The sequence below is a fragment of the Schistocerca americana genome, chromosome 6, assembly GCF_021461395.2.
Source record: "Schistocerca americana isolate TAMUIC-IGC-003095 chromosome 6, iqSchAmer2.1, whole genome shotgun sequence".
Classification (NCBI taxonomy): Eukaryota; Metazoa; Arthropoda; class Insecta; order Orthoptera; family Acrididae; genus Schistocerca; species Schistocerca americana.
Genome location: NC_060124.1, coordinates 268,453,748 through 268,462,051, shown reverse-complemented (window position 1 = coordinate 268,462,051; position 8,304 = coordinate 268,453,748). Strand labels below are relative to the sequence as shown.

General features: G+C 45.5%; 1 pseudogene; it reads left to right on the top strand.

Annotated features, from left to right (window-relative positions):
- The first annotated feature begins 7,242 nt into the window (after window positions 1-7,242).
- Window positions 7,243-7,360, top strand: LOC124621004 (annotated as a pseudogene).
- The last annotated feature ends 944 nt before the right edge of the window (window positions 7,361-8,304 follow it).

Genomic DNA, 8,304 nt, shown 5'->3' with positions numbered 1-8,304 from the left:
CTGGATACGTGGAGAATGCTGTTAGTCCCGTTGTTCTGTGATTTTTGCTACAGGAAGGTGATGTGTTGTTCCAGTAGGATAATGCTCACCAACACACTGCAGGTGGAACCCAACGTGCTGTGCTAGACGTGCAGCGACTTCCCTAGGCAGCACGGGCTCCAGTCGTGTCTCCAACCGAGCATGTGTGGGATATGACGGAACGAGAAGTAACTCACGAGCGTTGTCAGCTAACAGCGTCACAGGACCACGTGAAGATGTCGAGCAGGCGTGGTACAACGTATTCCGGGATAGTATTCACCAATTGTACAATTGCTTTGATGCCGGAGTCAGCGACTGTGGGTTCAAAATGGCTCTGAGCACTATGGGGCTTAACTTCTGAGGTCATCAGTCCCCTAGACTTAGAACTACTTAAACCTAACTAACCTACGGACATCACACACATCCATACCCGAGGCAGCATTCGAACCTGCGAAGGTAGCGGTCGCGCGGTTCGAGACTGAAGCGCCTAGAACCGCTCGGTCACTCCGGCCGGCCTCAGCGACTGTGGGAACTACATCACATAATAATATGGGTATTTCACCATGGGTCGATAACTGGTACATCAGAAGCGATGGTGTTGTTTATCTGTTAATGTAATCATTTTATGTACTCCATATGCGCTGTTGCAATAATAAATTTTGAGTGCAAGTTATTCTGAAAAACTGCTGTATTTCGCACAACCAACACAAAGATTTCCGCCTCAGGATCCTGAATCCACAAACCCCAACTCATTATCACCGGATGTAGAGGAAATCACCAAACACGTAAAACATCTTAAAAACAATAAAGCTGTAGTTGAAGATGGAATCGTAGCGGAAATCCTCAAAACAGTAGGCCCAAATACTATAAAAGAAATCACCAAAATAATATAAGATATTTGGCAAACAGAACGAACTCCGGATGACTGGAAAAATGCTTTAATCCATCTTCTAGCCAAGAAAGGAGATAGATCGGATGTAAACTACTATAGGGTAATCTCATTTATATCAGCAGCTTACAAAATTCTATCCCAGTGCCTTCTCGATATAGTACAATAACAACTAGAACCAAAAATTGGAGAACATCAGGCAGGATTCAGACCAGGCCGTTCATGTCCAGAGCAAATTCTGAACTTAAAACTATTCTTACGATATCACAGAATAAGTGGCAAAGATGTAGTTTGCACATTTATTGACTTTAAAAAAGCCTACGATTCAGTTAATCGTCAAACATTATTCCAAATATTAATAGAACAGGGTTTAGATCTAAAAACACTTGCAATCATACAACAGGCACTGCTGGACACAAAATCTACAATCAAATTTATGGGGGAAATCTCTGAACCTTTTCTGATGAAAACAGGAGTAAGGCAAGCAGATGGACTCCCTCCACTACTGTTCAACTGCGTCCTTGAAAAGGTGATACAAGAATGGTGCAAACTGAAATCAGTCGTCAAGATTGACAAGCCAATTACTCTCGGCAGAGGATAGTTGACAGTAGATTGCTTAGCATTTGCAGACGATCTAGCTATCTTAACTCGCGATGTTTCAACAGCCAAAAAACAGATAGAACACGTGAAAGATACTGCCAAAAAGTCGGCCTGCAACTATCTCTTGAAAAGACAGAATATATGACTTGCAACACCTAAATTCATGCAGACAAAATATGGAAAAATTAAACGAGTGCCACAATTTAAATATCTCGGTGAAACGATTCAGGAAAATGGAATAGAAACCAAAGTCAACGAAGTCAGATGCCAAAAGATGGACACTGCTTGTCGACTCACTCAAAATATCTACAAAAAAAATGTGTCTACAAGCACACAAAACAATACCGCCATTAAACCAGAATGCCTATATGAATCAGAGACACTAATTTTAAACAGGAAAACAGACACAGAAAACATTCAGAAAAAGGAACGGAATATCATAAGAAAAATTTTGTGCCCAAAGCTTGTAGATGAACACTTTCGGCTTAGAGACAAATAGGAAATCAAACAGTACTCTAATATTCAGAGTGGCATTGGAAAACGCAGATTAAGATTCTATGGACACGTCAAAAGAGTGAAACCGGACAGATTTAGAAAGTAAATAGTTGAATTCTATGAAAACAGAAATAAATCTATAAGAGACCCAATGAAATGGATTGGCGAAATGGAAACAGATCTGAAACTAGCAGGAATTACACCAGAGGATATCGAAAACAGGGAAATCTTCAGATCCAAAATTCACAAGTGGCAAGTTGACCAAGAGGAGAAACCAAAGAAGAAGACTGGAGCAACGTGATCTCAAGAAAGAAAAGAAGCCCAACAGCAAAAGAATGTAAGAAGTATGGGCACAAAGAAAGGCAAATGCACGCCACTAAGTACTGTGCATAGTCCCAATGGGCTCATTCGCAAATATATATAAATTTTGAGTGATTTGCAAACTTCTAAAAGAGCCTGCAATTTTTTTTTTTTTTTCGGCAGTGTATGTGCTCAGAATTCTGATGATGAGATCATAGAACGAACACCTGTTTCGTCAGTTCATACCAAGGAACATCCTGTACTACGAGAGCTCCCTTTTCGTATGTCATATATTATTGTAAATATATAACAAAAGGAAAGTTACATTAATGAGGATAAATCCGTCGTATTAAGGGATCAAATATGAATTTAAGACCAGAAGAACATCTGAAAAAGCGTTCCTGACCACGTGTTATTCACGAAAGCACTGTAACATTTTCTGTTTGGAACGACTGTTGGTTAAGAACAAAAACAGTCTAAAAAAACAGTCTGCTAATGTTTCGAGGCATCTAATATAGCACAGCCGACTTCAGAGCAACGCATAGCGTAAGGCTATAGCGCTGTCTCCCATTATTATACACGTTCTGTTTACATTAATGCGACCACCGCCCACGTTCGACGTCATCGACCAACAATCACTCACAGTCGGCAGGTGGCACCACTAGCTGTACAACGTGTATGGAAAGTTTCAGAGAGGACGCGGCAAACTCTGCTGTCGTTGTCGTTATGCGGAGATGGTGTGATTTATCTACGGCCGAATGGGTATGATCATTGGCTTTCAGGCCAAGGGTGAAAGACTGTTCTCATGGCGCCTTGTCAAAGTATGCCGCACATGGCAAAATGGCGCTATCCAAAACCGGCTCCGAGGCAACAGTGGTACACCGCTGCAGACATGTGTACGGTCGAATAGTCATGCAACAGTTCCGCGAGTCACCACCGAGGTGAAGCAAGGGGCTACCACAAGTGGCTCCTCACCGAACGTTCAGCGAACGTTGCAAGCGCCTTGTTCAGGCACGCACGCTGACTGTTGTTCATCGGAGACGGGTTGTGGAATTTGCACGCCATTACCGCAACTGGACGTCCGCAAAGTTTTTCAGATTAATCACGTATTATAATTCCTTGGAAGGGTGGCCGTTGGCACGTAAGGCTTGAATCGTCTGGAAACAAACATTCTGTTTGGAGAATGCTTTCCTGCATTACCAGGATGATCTCGTCATTATGGAAGACGCAACGGATCAACGTAAGTATGCTTCTACACTTGCGGATCATGTCCGTTTCTGCATACAGTTTTTTTGTCCTCAGCACCATGGTATCAACCTGCAGAACAATCCAACGTGTCACACAGCTCGCATTGTACGTGCGTGGTTCGAAGAGCTCCAGGATGATTTTACCGTGTTCCATTGTCCATTACACTTCCCAGATTTAAAACCAGCCGGTCGCAGTGGCCGAGCGGTTCTAGGCGCTTCAGTCCGGAACAGCGCGACCGCTACGGTCGCAGGTTCGAATCCTGCCTCGGGCATGGATGTGTGTGCTGTCCTTAGGTTAGTTAGTCTTAAGTAGTTCTAAGTTCTCGGGGACTGATGACCTCCGATTTTAAGTCCCATAGTGCTCAGAGCCATTTGAACCATTTGATTTAAAACTAATCGAGAATCTGGGGGACTACCTAGACCGTGCTGTCAGCTCCATGGATCCTCGGCCGAGAAACCCGGCGCAGCTGGTCACAGCACTGGATTGGTTCAAATGGCTCTGAGCACTATGGGACTTAACATCTATGGTCATCAGTCCCCTAGAACTTAGAACTACTTAAACCTAACTAACCTAAGGACAGCACACAACACCCAGCCATCACGAGGCAGAAAAATGGTTCAAATGGCTCTGAGCACTATGGGACTCAACTGCTGAGGTCATTAGTCCCCTGCAGCGCCTTTAACCGCACGGCCACTTCGGCCGGCCATCACGAGGCAGAGAAAATCCCTAACCCCGCCGGGAATCAAACCCGGGAACCCGGGCGTGGGAAGCGAGAACGCTACCGCACGACCACGAGACACAGCACTGGAGTCGATGTGTCACCACATCCCGGTCAGTAGCTTCCAGAACCCCCTTGACTCTCTTCCTGTGCCTCTCACAGCGGTCCGCTTTCCGAAAGGTGGTTACTCAGGTTTCTGAGTGGTGTTTCATTAATGTGACTTGCCAGTGTTCCTCCAAGTCACAGGTGACATGACGTCTTTGACCAATACCAAGTCAGAATACGATGAAGAAATAAAAAACTGTTTACGATTTTTGCAAAGCTCAATGTGTGCTCGCGTATGGACAACACACATGTGGCTTGTATTAAAATAGCGACTAACAGTATAATATAACTTAAAAATCAAAATATAAAGTGTTCGGAAATCATCCTCACATGGCAGAATTCTTTTACTGGCGGCTCGTCGCGAGCTAACCGACTTTGAACATGAGGTGATAAACAGTGCCAAATGCATGGAATACAGCGTATTTGAGATAGCCTTTGACTCATGATTCCGAGATTAAACAGTTTATAGGGAGGATTTTCGGTATCGGAGAAACAGTATTTCAGCAAAAGTCTAGTGACAAGAAGAAAAAGGCAGGATTTCCAGAACTCACAAGTGTTATTCAGTGAACACATTTCTTGGACTGATTCAGCCAAATATCTTGAATTTTACTTCGATAAACGCCTTACCTTCAAAAACCATATAACAGACTTAGTGAATAAGGCGAACAGTTTGTTTACAGAAGATCATTACTAAACAAAAAAAGAGCGTCCTGTTCGTACTTTACGGGCTGATAATATCACTAGTAATGTTGTGTACTTGCCCCATATGGGTATATGAAGCGTCTACGCATAAGAAGAAACTTCAAATCATGCAATTGGAAACTTGTAGTAAGTTCCTATGGGACCAAACTGCTGAGGTCATGGGTCCCTAGGCTTACACACTACTTAATGTAACTTAAACTAACTTACGCTAAGGATAACACACACACCCATGTCCGAGGGAGGACTCGAACCTCCGACGGGGATGGAGCCGCGCGAACCGTGACAAGGCGCCTCAGACGCGCGGTTCAGATCGTCCAAAATAAGGCATTAACACTGCTATTAGACGCTTCATGGTTCTTTGGAAACTCAACAATCCGCAATCAGCTTGAAAATTAACCTGTCTCATGAAAGATTCTCCCCCCCCCCCCCCCCTCCCGTATATCTGGAAGCCTTTGCACCTAATATCCATACGTATCCAACACTCTAGTTCATTAATTCTTCACGTGTGATTTCCATAACGACCACAAACATAAAAGTCTAAAGTTGGAATTGTTAAAACGTCAGCAACACACACTGAGGCTGACATAACAACGTAAAACAGCATAAACAGTGTAGTAACACATTCATGTATGTTACAAGTCAAACTTCATTATAAATGTTTCTCATACTGTAACCTTCGAATAAATCAGTATAAAAAGCTTTGTGAACCTATCATTATTTACAATTTGACTATGAACTAGTCATTGCATACATAGTCATCTGAATTTGTCATGGTGTTCGGTTTTTATTACCTCCATGATAAATATTTTCCTCCATTATTGTGACACAGAATGTTTAGGTAGTTGCGTCTGAGGATCATCGCGTTGGAACCCTAGAAAATAAAGTTTATGAAAAGCGACAATGTTTCCACACGCATAAGCTGCCACACAGAAAAACGACAAGTGTTTGGCGAACGGACGTCAAATCGCCTGGAAGAGCAACATGGCGCGATAGGTGGTCCATCGCGAACGTATTTATGTGGTGACTGTATGGAGAGAAATGCTCCGTATAGTAATAGACAGCTGACGACCAAAATCACCTCCCGAGATTTTCAGCCACTCATTGTCCTGTGTTTCAACTTCAGTATCGCGATAAGAAGTTTCCTGAAGGAGCACATTCTGCGAATTAGGTGTTCAGAACCACGAGAAACAGTAAGCAGTTGTGGAGTGGAATCTTGGACATAGAGGAAGCAGGTAGGGAGCGCACGGGACACGTACGTGTTGGCGATGTGAAATCAATGCGACCGTTTGCCGGACACTCACAGCTGTGCCGGCCAGCCACGTAATCTCCGCAGAGGCCATCCCAGCTGATAACACTGCCGCCGCAGCTGTTTGGGCACACCGCCGCAGCACACTGGTGCAGTTCCGCAAGGCACGTGCGGATCAGCTAATGCCTGCTCGATCTTCAGGCACTGTAACATCAGACAGAACCTTGAAAAACAGAGTGTCTGGAAAATATAGACTTCGTGTACACAGTATAGAATTATAGCTTGGACCACTTCTTCCATGAGAAATCGGCTGTGTGAAGCTCATTAACTGCGTATGTCACATTATGAGCATTCATCAAGGAGATATATATGGCGGAAATTAGTAAAACAGACAAAATGCAGGGACGGATTCCTGATTGGAAATGGAGGAGACCGAGCGAGGTGACTTAGGGGTTAGTAAAATGGCTCTGAGCACTATGGGACTTAACATCTGAGATCATGAGTCCCCTAGAACTTAGAACTACTTACACCTAACTAACCTAAGGACATCACACATCAATGCCCGAGACAGGATTCGAACCTGCGACCGTAGCGGTCGCGCGGTTCCAGAATGAAGCGCCTAGAACCTCTCGGCCACAACGGCCGGCCAGTGGTTAGCACACTGGACTCGCATTCGGGAGGACGACGGTTCAACCCCGCATCCGGCCATCCTGATTTAGGGTTTCCGTGATTTCCCTAAACCGCTCCAGGCAAATGCCGGGATGGTTCCATTGAAAGGGCACGGCCGACGTCCTTCCCCGTCCTCCCTTAATCCGATGAGACCGATGACCTCGCTGTCTGATCTCCTCCTCCCCCCCCCCCCCCATAAAAAACCAACCCAACCCAAAGGGAGGAGAAAAAGATCCTATGAACCTGTGTTGGGGCAATGGCTTTGCTGCAGTGGACACACCGGTTCCCGTGAGATCACCGAAGTTAAGCGCTGTCGGGCGTGGTCGGCACTTGGATGGGTGACCATCCAGGCCGCCATGCGCTGTTGCCATTTTTCGGATGAACCCAGCCACGTGATGGCAATTGAGGAGCTACTCGACCGAGTAGTAGCGGCTTAGGTCAAGAATACCATCACAACAACCGGGAGAGCGGTGTGCTGACCCCACGCCCCTCCTATCCGCATCCTCCACTGAGGATGAGACGGCTGTCGCATGGTCCCGGTAGGCCACTCGTGGCCTGAAGACGGAGTGAACATGTATTGGATGGTGTGAGTGCAACGACAACAAATTCTCCGGGAACGCAGTACAGACCTGTATTGTATCCACTTCACAACAGATGTTCAAAGTGGCTTCCACTGGGGCTGCAAGTGACTGAGATAGTAGCGGTTGTCATGCAGGATACACATAATCCTAATTTGGATTACACCTTGTTGGCGGGCCACATGCCTGGAGCTTGGTCTAGGGTTCGTCTCAATGTACCAGAACCTGATCCTCCAAATCTGATGAACGTACGTCTGTCTGAAAGGACTCATGATCACACAAACGCCAAAGAAAGGCTTGGAATGTGTGATGTGGTTGGTGTCTGAGAGGGTACTTGTTATGGTATAGCCGTGTTGCCTCTCGACCGTTTCACGTCCTCGTCCGTACAAAACACCATCTCGGCTTGTTACCGAGTTAAATACCTGACCATTCAGCTGCTTGCAGTACGGTGCGTCAATCACACAGCCTGCGACACAGAAGGAACACACAGTGCGTGGTAAAGAGGAACAGTCATTCGTCAGCGCCATCTACCGCGGCAACGATCCATTTCCGGACACTTGTTACCGAGTTGAATACCTGACCATTCAGCTGCTTGCAGTACGGTGCGTCAATCACACAGCCTGCGACACAGAAGGAACACACAGTGCGTGGTAAAGAGGAACAGTCATTCGTCAGCGCCATATACCGGGGCAACGATCCATTTCCGGACACATGTTCACACGATCTTTTTCCCTCC